We start from the raw sequence: 12,518 nt of genomic DNA, 5'->3' as shown, positions 1-12,518 counted from the left end.
TCGTACTCCTCTGTGGCCCCAAGAGGGTTACCCTCCAGTGAACATCTGGCTGCAGCACCTGGGTCATTGCTCACCCCAAGCTCTGAGGAGGTGGGTACTGCCTGCATCATGTTCCTGCTCTGAATCTGCAGGAAATAAAATGGATGGTGCCTTGGAATATTCCAGAGGAGGATATTCTGAAGACAACACACATATTTCTAACCAGGCTTTGAGGTCAAACAGATGAAGTAAGTCTTGGCTAACCACAAGCACATTGGTGTTCATTCTCTTCTTGGTTCTCTGCAGATTTTAACATCTCTCTGCATCCTGAGTTACTTCAGTGTGAGCATGAGAAGCAGGATAACTGTGCACAGCTCTGTTTTGTTCTGTTGTATTCCTTTTGCTTCTTGCCATAAAACCATACTTTTCTTAAATTCTTGTGTGTTCACTCTCTTCCTCTTTTTCTTCAAGATTTAATTAGAATTATGAAACAATTTTGATTAAAAGGAATCACTGGACATTACCTCATTCTTTACCCACTCAAAATAGAGCTTCAAAGTTAGGTCAGGTTGCTTAGCACTTTGCCTGGTCCAGGTGTGAATATCTCCAAGGGTGGACATTCCAGTCTTCCTGGGCACCCTGTTTAAGGGTTTGACCACTCTTACTGTGAAGTCCATATGTAGTGTAAGTCATGTTCCTTTGTACAGGCCGGGAGGTTTCCTTACTCTAACATCCAGCATCTGGTAAAAAACCTGGATAAGGAAGTAGTTTCAAGCTTGGGAAAGAGGTGGAAGGGATTTATAGGACGGGGAAATGAGGAAAAGCCAAGATTTTACATTTATAGTAGGAGATACAGTGATGAGCAGGCGTAAAAAGAATCATGGCAGGAAGGGAGAAAAGAAAGGACTGTTTCACAGGTCAGGCAAGGTTGTGTGTGGGAGGAGAACTTGGATGATGACAAGGCAGGACCATAACTGAAGTGGTCACCACCCCCAGATTTGGGTACCTCTTACAACCCTAAATAAATCTTAAAGAGTGTGTCATAGCTAAAAATATCTTGCCAGTTCTGGCATGAAGTTGATTGCAGGAGCTTCCAGAGCATTTTGCTCTCTTGGCTCCCTGTGCAATTTCAGTTGGATAGTACACTTCACATTTAAAACAGTGCTGATCTTTTGGTCTGTTGCTGTTATGTTCCAGAGAAAGTTGCTTTTTTGAAGAAAGAGCTACAGGTCCTGCAGCATGCAAACACAGGCAACACATAATATTTTTACAGGAGATTGTTTATAGATAACTCCAGTTTCAATCGTAGTTAATTTTCTTAAAGAGTAGTGGAACTAAATCATGATTTATAAATATATGCAGATATTCTTCTTCATAACAATGCCAAGGAGTTAGAGCAGTTATGAGAAATTTTAGTAGTGAGCAATACGAGGTAGAAAACATTTTCCAACACTGATAAAAAAAGAGAACAGAAATTGAATAAGAATTATTTTCTTTTGCTGATTATTTAATTGTCCAGGAAAATACAGTGTGATTGTTAAAACTGTTCTCAGGTGTACAAAAGCAATGCTGGCAGCAATTGCACTTTGAATAGCAGAATGCAAAGAAGAATATAGATGTGTGAAAAGAGGGAGAAGATTTTTAAGAAGGGTGAGATCAGTTTGTGTTCATAAGAACTGAAGCATAGGTGATTTATAATAGGAAATCACTTCTAGTGATATAAACATGTTAACTGATGATTCCTCTCAAGACTCTTGTGAAGCAGGGAAGGATTGTGCCTTGTTTTGACAGATGGAGAAAAGGCTAAGTTCTTACCAGGAACTTCGCCAGCTCCTTTCAAAGTAGTTTCCAAGGAAGATCTTTCCCTTCAGAAAGCTTGACGCTACAGACATCTCTCAAAAGCTTCCCTCCGTTACTGTGGGAGAGCAGAGATGGTCACAGGTGTTGATGCTACTGGCCTGGCCTTTTTGGACCTCTGACTGGATGCAATCTGAACACAGAACAAGCAGAAACAACCTTTACTATATGATGACTCACCCTGCCAGAGGAAGATTAGTCAATGGAAATGTGTGTGCCTGTACTAGTCAGTAAACATGTACCCATCCCTGCACAGAGCCAGGGGCAAAGCACCAGGGCAGTGGGAGTGGAAGCCTGAGTGGAGGAGTCACAGCTTTTTTTGCTGTTGGCATGCCAGCATCAACAGAAGTTAGAGCAGAGGAGTCCTAGGCTGATTTCCAGCATTGTAACAGACTTCACGCGTGAAGGATGTCAGGTGCTGAGCTCTCCCATTTACCCTTTCTGCTCACAATCTGTCCAAGGCATACTCCAACCTTTCCCCAAAACATGGTCTTTTCACCTAATCTGGGGCCAGTACTGTTAATTTTTCCTAGATCTTTTCACAAGGAAAATTATTCACTCTAAAACTCATGTAACTCTATGTTCATTTTCTACTGCCCTATTAGTCAGTAAAGTGGTAATGTGATAACCAGAATCTCACAGTGGTAAAGGTAAGTAGAGATATAAGAAGTTCTCATTTAATAAATATTCATTAAAAAGCAAGTCTGCTTCTTTTTCTTCATTCTGGTCATTGGCCACACTTGCATCAGGATAGTTCACATGGTCAGGTGTACTTTAGCTTTGCCATTCTTTCCCAGAAGTTTCTGAAATAGAAAGAATTATTTGCCAGCTAAACCAACTTCAGCTCACATTTTCCTAATACTAGTTTGAATGTTGCCAGCAACCTGGTATATCCATGTTTACATCCTAAATGTAGCCTTCACTAGAGATCCAAACAGAAACATCCTTTCAAGGTCTCTTCACGGCAACTTCTCTCTACAATGAACTATCGTTGAAACAAATCTGGAGATAAATGGGACCTCAACAACATAACTGTGTGCCTCCTAGTTCACCTAAAACTTCAGGAGTTTAAAACCTCCAAATTCAATCACATAAATAAAGACTGCTAATACCTTTCTATAAAGAAATATTTTCATTAGTGATCCAGGAGCTGCCATATTCTCTCCTCTACTCATTAATTGTAGGACATTAATAAAGTTCCTGCTTCCAGTGTACCTTGATGAAACAATAACCAATAACAATAACCAATAACAACCCCCACCAACACCAGCCCGAACTACTGGACCCAGTCTCTGTGTTCCAAGCTCCTAATGCCATCTGAGCAGTGTTTAGATAACTCTTCCTATATAATTTTAATGGCACACACAGAGGCTGAGAATCTCTCCCTGAACCCTAGCACAGGGTCTTCAGAGGGGCTCCACATGGAGCTGGGCTGGAAGAGCCCTTTGCTTACTTATTCACCATTTCCTTGGCTTAACTATCAAGGCCTAGCTTGATAATTAAGCTTCTATTTTAGCCTGTTCAGAGGAGAAAGGGAAGACAAAATCCACTTGGCTAGCGAAGGATTTTCTTTATTATCACTCCTTACTCTTAAAAAAATTCCCAAGTTACACATCTTTGCAAAATAACAAGTGATTCGTCTTTTCTCAGTCTACTCTCACTCCTGTGGCTTCCAGGTTTTATCAGCATTTCAGGTGAGACAGAATGCCTCCTGTTGCTCTCTCCAGATTATCTGTCTTAATATTTGGCAGTGACTTGCTCTTATATGCAGCCTCCCTCTTTATATGTAGGCTGCCTTCTTTAGTCATATGCCCCAGCCAAAATACTCCAGCTCTGTCTGCATCAATGGAATTTGGTTTTTTGTGGGGTTAGGATGGAAACGAGACACATTCAGAGATGACAGCCCTTGACTGCCTGACATTGGTCTCTCAGTTTTAGTTATTGCAGGCTGAGGGGTCAAGTACTGTCCTGGTCTGAGCATCATAATAGACTTCATCCATCCAGACTTTTAGTACAGACTAGAAAAAGACAGAATGGCAAACCTAACACAAATGGGCTCACAATACAAAACCAGTGTATAATTCAATGCAGATATTTTTGCTTCTCTTAAGTGCACCTCATCTCTTGTACTACAACTATTGGGATGACAAGTAGTTACTAGTTAGGATAAGAACAAAAGGCAGAGAGGAAAACATGACTCAGAGTGGGTTACTTGTTAAAGAAACTCATTATTTAAGTATTAAAATAGGAAGCACATTGCAGAGAAATAAAAGGTTCCATTTAACTGCTCTTGACAGTTATTCCTTGTCATGGAAAGCTATCAGGTATCACAGTCTAATTAATCACATCCTGAATTGCCATGCATGAAATGAATTTGTTGGTTTGGGGAATCAAAAAAATGTATAAGTCTGTGTTGTGTGATTTGCTTCTGTTTCTTATCCACATATTCTGTATCCCAGCTTCTCCTAAGGCAAGAGGATGTTCTGTCCTCCTGAAATTAGGTACTGAATACATTTAACCTGTGTAAATTTCAAAGTCAGCTCACCTTTTCAAAGAAGATAGAAACACAAAAATAAAATTAATCGCAGATTATTTGACTCTTAGCTAAAGCAATTACATATATTCAAATTACATTTCAACCACTGAGACAGTGTTTAATTTTCACTGAACTGCCTACTTTGCACTACACTGTACCTTTTGGGGCAGGACATCTTCCTTTGCTATGTTCCATTGAGCCACTAGATGTCCCTCGTTCCTACGTAAAGCTCCAGGTAGGAGACAATCCATGAGGAAAAGCGGGATTGAGGTGGAACTCAAGCAGTGCAGAAGCACGTTTGTATTCACATCGTGCAGGAGTTTTCTGTAACAGGTGCTGGTCCTTTGAATCACACCACTGAGTGTGATTCTGTAAGTCACAGCAGTTCCAGATATTTGTGTTCCAAACAGGCAACAAATAGAACTGTGTTTAGACAAACCAGAAAATCAAGAGTCATCAAGATAGGAAAAGGCCTTCAAGATCATCAAGTCCAGCCTTTGAACAAGTATGACCATGCCCACTAAACCATATAAAAAAGTGCCATGTCTACTTGTTTTTTGAACACTTCCAGGGATGGTGGCTCCACCACTTCCCTGGGCACACTGTTCCATCCTAACAAGTCATTCAGTGAAGAAATTCCTAATATTTACTCTGAGCCTCCCCTTGCACAATGAAGTACATATATGGCAAATACTAAAATCAGATGACACTGAAGAAAGCAGATGAAGATGGCATTGAGGAAAATAGACTAGAAACCCAGGGATAACAGAGTAAACTGCGTCATTCTATTCTATACATTGACAACAGCATTTTCCATATACACGTTATTACTGACTTTTTTTGGCTACTCATGAAGTAAAATGTCACAGTCTCTCTTGGCAGTCAGACTAGATCTTATTTAATGAAAGCATACATTTAGCTGTAGTCTAGCTGGGGTATGGAAGGACCATATCACCCCGTAGGTAACTCCAGCCTAGCCAGGGAATGGTCACATCAGTATCCAGACTGTGAATGCTGGGCAATGTAAGCCAGACGTGACACAAGTAACAGCATTTGACTTACACTGGCAATGATGAAAGCAAAGTCAAACACTGCTCTGGAGGAAACAAAATGTTTGACCAAGTAAATAGTGTCAGGAAGCTGCTTGCAACTCCCCACGAGCTGTACAACTCCCTTTTCCCTTCCTGCGCCCTATCTGCCTTTCGCAAGTTTCCTGACCCCATCAGTTAATTTATACCATCAGCACTTTGCAAGATCCTGCCACAGAAAGTGCTGCATCTCCAATTCTGTTTTGGAAACTCTTCCTCAGATTGGGACTCACTTCCTTGGTATTTTAAATTCATGAAGTGGAAGGGAAGGGTCACATCTAAGGAAAAAATTGAAGAAACCATTCCTCTGGATTAGTTTTGCTTTTTAAGTCATGTGAGTGATGGCAAATTACATCCATAGAAGAAACAGGACTCCAAGGACCCATTGGCTTTTTTATGTAACCAAAATATTCATGACAGAAGTCACAACATGTCCTTTTCCAGTTGTTTTCAAAACAGGGGTGCTGTCATTTTTCAGTAAGGATACATATAGAGGGTTCTGCCAATTCAGTGTACTTGTTACCTAATTTTAATGCCACTGACTGAATGATACAGATTTTCCTTGTTAATTAAATATTATAATAAAGATTATGGTGCATGATCTCAATGTTATTCATGCTTTTAATGCCTGATGATTTCAGGAGGAGCATAAGCAGCTAAATACCTTTATGAGTCTTGATCCTGTTCTTAAAAGATGAAGGGAAAAAAATATGCAGTTCTAAAGAATGTATTTGTTTTTCCAAGGTATTGTCAAACCACGGAGAGCTGGGAATGTAAGAACTAAAACCTACAAAATATGCTTTTGGTCTTCTCTACAGGAGGCCTTTGAACTCTTCTTCTTATTCTCTCTCCCAGCTGTTCTCAGACTGACTCCACTGGAGTGAGTGATGGTTGAAAATACAGTTATATACAACCATTGCTGGCCTTTTGATTGCTGCATTCAGTCTGGAGCTGTTCAGATCAGAGTTAACAACAGTCTTGCTACCAATATATTGTGTACTGGTGACCAGTTTCCACCAGGCCATCTATCAGCAATACCAGAGAGGGTCAAATCCAGAGCCCAGTGGCCATCAGCGTGAAATGTTATTTTGTTTTCAGTGGGATTTGTTATTTCCACTAATGAAAGATAAACTATTTGGGGGCTAATAAATCTTACAGTTTCACATAATCCCTGGTGTTCTTTCCAATGCTTAATAGCTCTGCTCTCACCAGTTATCTAACTCAGTCTGAAGCTAAATGGATTTTTTTCACAGGCCAATACACACATTACACAGAATCTCCTTTCCCCTCCTGCTTACTCATGTTGTTGGCCATCTTTTTAATAGGAAACTGAGAACTAAGAAATTGAGAGAACAGAATGACCTATTGAACCAATTTTGCTCCACAGCAGAGCTGACAGGAAAACGACTGCCTCAACTCAGGGTTCCAGGAATGGAAAAACAGATGTTTCTGAACTACATTTAACAGATGCTATTCCAGCTTGAAACAACATTTTAAAATGCAGATCTCAAGAGTTTATGTATTTCCAAAGTATTCAAAGAATGGGAAAGTAGAAATTTCTTGCAAGTCTTCAAGTAGCACCAAACATGCCTTTTTTTCTTCCCCCCCCCCCCGTATTTTCCTAAACTAACTTCTCCAGTTTAGCATTCCTGTGGCTGATACATGCACCAGAACATGCATTGGTGCCTACATGCCTTAGGTAATCAGATCGGGTAGATTCACACTGCCACAGAACCCGCATGTGACCTTGGGCAAATCACTTGGTTTCCCCGGATTTCAGTTCTCCACTTGTGCTACCTAGAGCTTGTAACCTTTCCTTGAGAGCATCTCTCTCAACTACAAATACCTAGGGTAGCCAGTACATAGAAACCACAAACAAGAACATAGCCCTGGGGAATTGCCATAAAAGAGATTTTTAAAATTAAGTTACCTACCAGCTATTCAGTGAATGGCAAGGGTACATAACCAAGGTGGGCAAGACACACGTTCTTTATAAAGGAATTGCAGACTATCCTGTCAGCTGTGAATGTTCTAAGTCTCAGCATCAAGGGTAAAGATGGAAGGGCAGAAATGTGAGAAGACAATAGTTTCCAGGAAAGGTGTGTTGAGACATTCTTACCCTGAGCCTGTCAGGTTTGCCTCTGAGTATGTTTAGCACATGTAAGGAACTCTTCTGTCAAGCATCACAGAATTTGTGGGTTATTACTCTCATACTACAAATTGAGAACTGAAGTGACAGCAAGTGATAGCCAAACATATACATTAAAGATCCCAAGCCCATGGAACTGTGTATTTCCCAAGAATAAGCTTTAGCCCATATTGACACAGTTTCCTTCTTCCAGTTATGCCAAATAATTCACAAGAGCTGCCTGTGATAAAACACTCTGAGCACTTCCTTCCCTGGCTGAAACCAGAGATACGCTACCAGCCCCGAAACAGAAAACACCTCAGCTTAAACTGGTTACCAGCTCTCTTGATAGTTTCAGTCAAAGTGAAGGTAGAGATGATGACTTTACTGAAGGAGTTCTTGAACTTGCCAGATATTCCAAATGTTTAGAGTACTGTGCAGTTTGGGGTTGGGGAAATGAAGCTCTTAGTGGGAGAGAGGTGCCACCATCTTTACCAACAGAAAAGGAGCAGAAGCACAGATTTAAGGAAAATATTTCCCTCATGTTCCAATGTTCTTGCAGAAATCTCCCAGTGTTCTCCCATACACCCCACTGATACACAACAAGTGTAGAGAACATTAAACTAAATGAGTTATCTTTACTAAAGAGTTATTGTGAATAAGATTCTATTCCACTAGGGAGCTGAAAAAAATCACCACTTTTTAACAATGCAGCTTTAGTCCAAAATTGATTCCTTTTCAAAAACCTAAATATTTTCTGGAAAAATGTTGACTTTCACAGAATGATTATTCTATGGGGGGGAAAAAAAAAAGAGCCATTTTTCAAATATTTGAAAATAAAACCATAATATTTGGGATTAGAAATGATTGAAACACTCTCCAAACATTTTAAATATATATACTGGAAACCTTAGACCAAAGGCTTCAAATGCTGACTTTCAGAACTAAGGTAACTTCTTGTTTTAAGCCAGCCATAGTAGAATTTTCTTGTACCTTTAAAGAATACTGTGTATAATACAGCAGCCTTAAGGGTAAAACCACTGACATGTAACAAGGCATTAAAGGTCAGTGATCAGAATTTAGTGTAGATTGTAACAACACAGAAGAACTGAAGCTGGGTGCTCTTGGTCTTTCATGGCCAGAGCCCTTATTCTTGCTCCTTGTATTTAAGTCTCATAAATTGTTCAAAACTTTATCGATTGAATTAACAGTTAAAATATCGCTTCTCAACATCTGGTTCATATTCTTGTCCCAGCTATGCTGGTGCAACTCGAAATGAAACGAAATGCCTTAATGAAGCCACTCTGAATTTATGATGGTATTCGGAAGAAGTGGACTTGGTTCTCAGTCTTTAAAAAACGTCTGTGCAGCCAAATAAAATCACATGTGGTTACAGCCTCTGTGGCACAAGATTGCCATCCAGTGGTAATTCCCAAACCTGTAGTCGCTGAAGGCATTCCCAGAGAGTTGACCAGCAGCCGGGGTTGCTTATACCTACCAACCTGTTAGCTGTAAATTCAAACTCCTGAGTAGCCATTGCTAGGCTGAGAGGAACATTCCTGTTAAAAATTGATGACTTATCTCTTTTTTAAAAAAAATCAGCTTTCCATATTGAAATAGTTTAGATGATGAATGTAGATTTTTGCTTCCTTAAGAGCAGGAACATGCTGAAGGGGGAGGTCCCTGGCATACCTATACTCAGAGGTACTACCACCATCCTAACCCTGCATCTCAGCTACTTTTCCACCCCCTCTGCTGGCACAGCATTAGTCAGATCCGAGAGGAACACATCAGTGCTCATTTAAGCATCCTTGTATAGAGCTTCACCACCTGCTCTGGAGTGCCCTGTGCACGCAATGGAATTGCGGCTGTGAGTGATCAAGCTTTGAGGCTGGTTTCATGTGAATACTTACACACCCAGACATCAATATGACTACTGGTATCTCTGATCTGCAAAGAACAGGCCCTGAACTTAGACCTTCCACTTCCTGGATAAATGCATTACCTGCTCTGGTAGATCACAGAAATGTGTTTTAGAGGGAACAGGTACGGCTGCAGCTGTGGAGACTTGGCCTGGCTGGCATCCATTAGAGGGGTTTGAGGATTACCTCTTGAACTGAGCCTCTCTGGGGAACTGAATGAAGCAACACAAAGTTTGTAGCTCCTGATTGAGCCAAGATATGAAAGAGTGCCAAGCTGCTGAGCCTTGTTGAACTGGTGCACATCTAGGCACACAGAGAGGCATTCTGCATACAGCAGAATACAGCTTATGTATAAACAGGAAATGTGGTTTGGGAATCTAGGTGTGATGCAAGGTCAGACACAGCTCACTGGGGTTTTTCCACCATCTCTGTTGTAGATTTAGGAGCTCAAATTCTGCCCTAAACACTTATTTTTTGGACTTGGCCTGTAGCAAATAAAATAAATTCTAAAATAAAATAAATTACCCCATGTATTTCATGGAAATTGTACTGATCTACCTTATTCTCTGTTTCACCCTCCCCACATCTGTAATGTTTTCCTCTGTAGTTAACTGTATCTCTTGCAACGCGGATGTTTATGAATGATTCATAGATTTGTTTGGCCTGATTGCCCAGAGATTAAATAATTTCATACAATGCTCCCATTAGCATCGCAGGCATCTTACTTCTAAACAGGAATTAAGTTATCTGGGGTTGTGGAGGCACTATTGCCATTAATACTTGCAAGGTAGAGCTCATCCCAATGAGCAGCCATTTCTGCCAGGTCTCTTTAGGAGATGCAGAAACAGGAAAAACAGTACTTTTCCTTCTAGGTAAAATTCCATTTTTATACATCTCTTGCAGTAACATGTGAAATGCGATGTTGAAGGTTCAGGTTGCTCCTAAGAGCAAAACAACAGTGGAGTTTCTCCCTCTAACTTCTGAAAGAAATCAGTGGGGTGCACATAAAACTGAGAATTTCCCATTATTTCTATAATAATTTATTTCTTCTACTTCACATTTCACTCTGTTCAAGAATGGCAAAGTATACACTAAATTAGTACAAATAAATTTTACCTCAAATTGGTCCAGCCTAAATAGTCATATTCAAAATTATATAAAATATTAACAATTGTGGAAAAGAAAATAAAAAAAACCATTTTGCATTGAAGAATAAAGACTCAAATGCTGAAAATAAGACTCATTCTTCAGGACTAAAATTGATGAGTTGACCTATGAATTTAGTGTGGTACAGTTGCTTTGAGACAAGGAGAGTGAGAGACTGGTAAATCAGCTCTTTGTGTACTTTGTAGCAATATTCATATTACAGAGATGTGGTGGAATGAAACAATGAGTCATTTATGTGTCTTAGATTCACAGCAGGTAAGTCAAGAACAAAAAAATGTATCGTCAGACATTTTCAAAGCAGTTTGATTCATTTTCTACTTATGAAACGTGTGCTGCAATCCACAATTCATTCAAAATTTTAAAAAAAATCAGAAAAAAAGTAAGAAGAAAAAAAAATTCAGAAAAAAGAAGTCCTCCCTTCAAAATAAAGCAGAACCCAAATGCTTATTATCAGAAACACAGGTATTACTTGGTGTCTATAGGATTGATACCGTTTCCTCACATTTGTCCAATAAAATGGGACAAATATTTTGCTAGTCTTTTCTTAGGTAAGCAGCTTTCTCCTAGATAAAATTTTACTGCTGGCTCCTGTGCACAGGGAAAGGAAATTATCTTCTTGGAATGGAAGTGCTCTGTCAGTGCAAAAGACTGCAGTGGGCAGTTGCAGCGACAGGATTAATACTGCCTTGCTGGCAAGGGAAGCTTTGGAGCAAAGGTGGGATATGGACACAATCACAATTTACATTTTCTGACACCTTTTCTGAAGCTTTCTACTCAGGAAATAAAAAATATTGATTGAGGGTGTCTAAATTTAGTGAAACCTTCATACTTTTCATATTTGATCAGAGCAGAAATTAAAAGACAACTGGCAAAATCTCACCCTTCCAGGGTGCAGACCTCAAAGGAAGAGCCAAAGACAAGTACAGATCTGCCACCTCCTGTTTCTAGTGTGGACAATACAACGACGGAAATAATTAGCTAATCTTTCATTTAAATAAAGCCTTTTGGGGGAAAGGCTAAAAATAAACACTGATTCATTCCTTGTCAGGGAAGTTTCTTCTGTCAATTATCACATTGTTACTGCTGTTTTTAATCTAGTCAGATGGTGAGATTGGCAATCCTTTCTGCAGGGGCTTCTGGGTGTTATTTTGTGGAGAATCTTACTTGAAGGACTGATTACTGCTTTTATGGGAGCCAGTGGGAGTTTGGCCACGGTCCTTCATGCATGTTAATTTGAGGGACTTCCAAATGTTAGCTAATGATCTCAGAGTTCTTTTTATGAAATATGTGTGGGTTTGTTTTGGGGTTTGGGTTTTGTTGTTGGGTTGTTGGTGTTTTTTTTAATTCCTAGGAGAACACAATTAAGGCTAGAGAAAGTGCTGCACTGTAGCTCTGGACTGGCCTCTCAATAACATCTGAGCTCTAGAATGAAAAAATTCAGAAGCACACATCGCTACTACATGCAGATATATTATACATAATATATTAAAATCAAATGTATTCAAATGTAAAAATGTATTATTTATACCGTTCAGACCACACACTTTGCATTGCTACGGACTGGGTCTATCTGTGGCCTTCACTTGCAGCTACCTAAAAAGTAATTATGCTTTCTCTTTTTTAGTAACAATACTAAGGGGAAAGCAGTAGCCTCCGCCCCAAAGCAGGGAAATATGTCAGCATGGAAAATAGAGGCACGTGTGGGTGGGGGAGTTTCATTCCTGTTTTCTGAAGCCTTATGTATCTGTAAATGAGAAACAGGGGAAAAAGCGAGCCGGTGGCAGCTGAACAGAAAGCCAAGGACACAAGTCCAAACAAGCGCTGGGGCTGCGGCTCAGTGA

Source organism: Aphelocoma coerulescens, chromosome 7 (genome assembly GCF_041296385.1).
Source record: "Aphelocoma coerulescens isolate FSJ_1873_10779 chromosome 7, UR_Acoe_1.0, whole genome shotgun sequence".
NCBI classification, from domain to species: Eukaryota; Metazoa; Chordata; class Aves; order Passeriformes; family Corvidae; genus Aphelocoma; species Aphelocoma coerulescens.
This window is presented reverse-complemented; position numbering follows the sequence as displayed.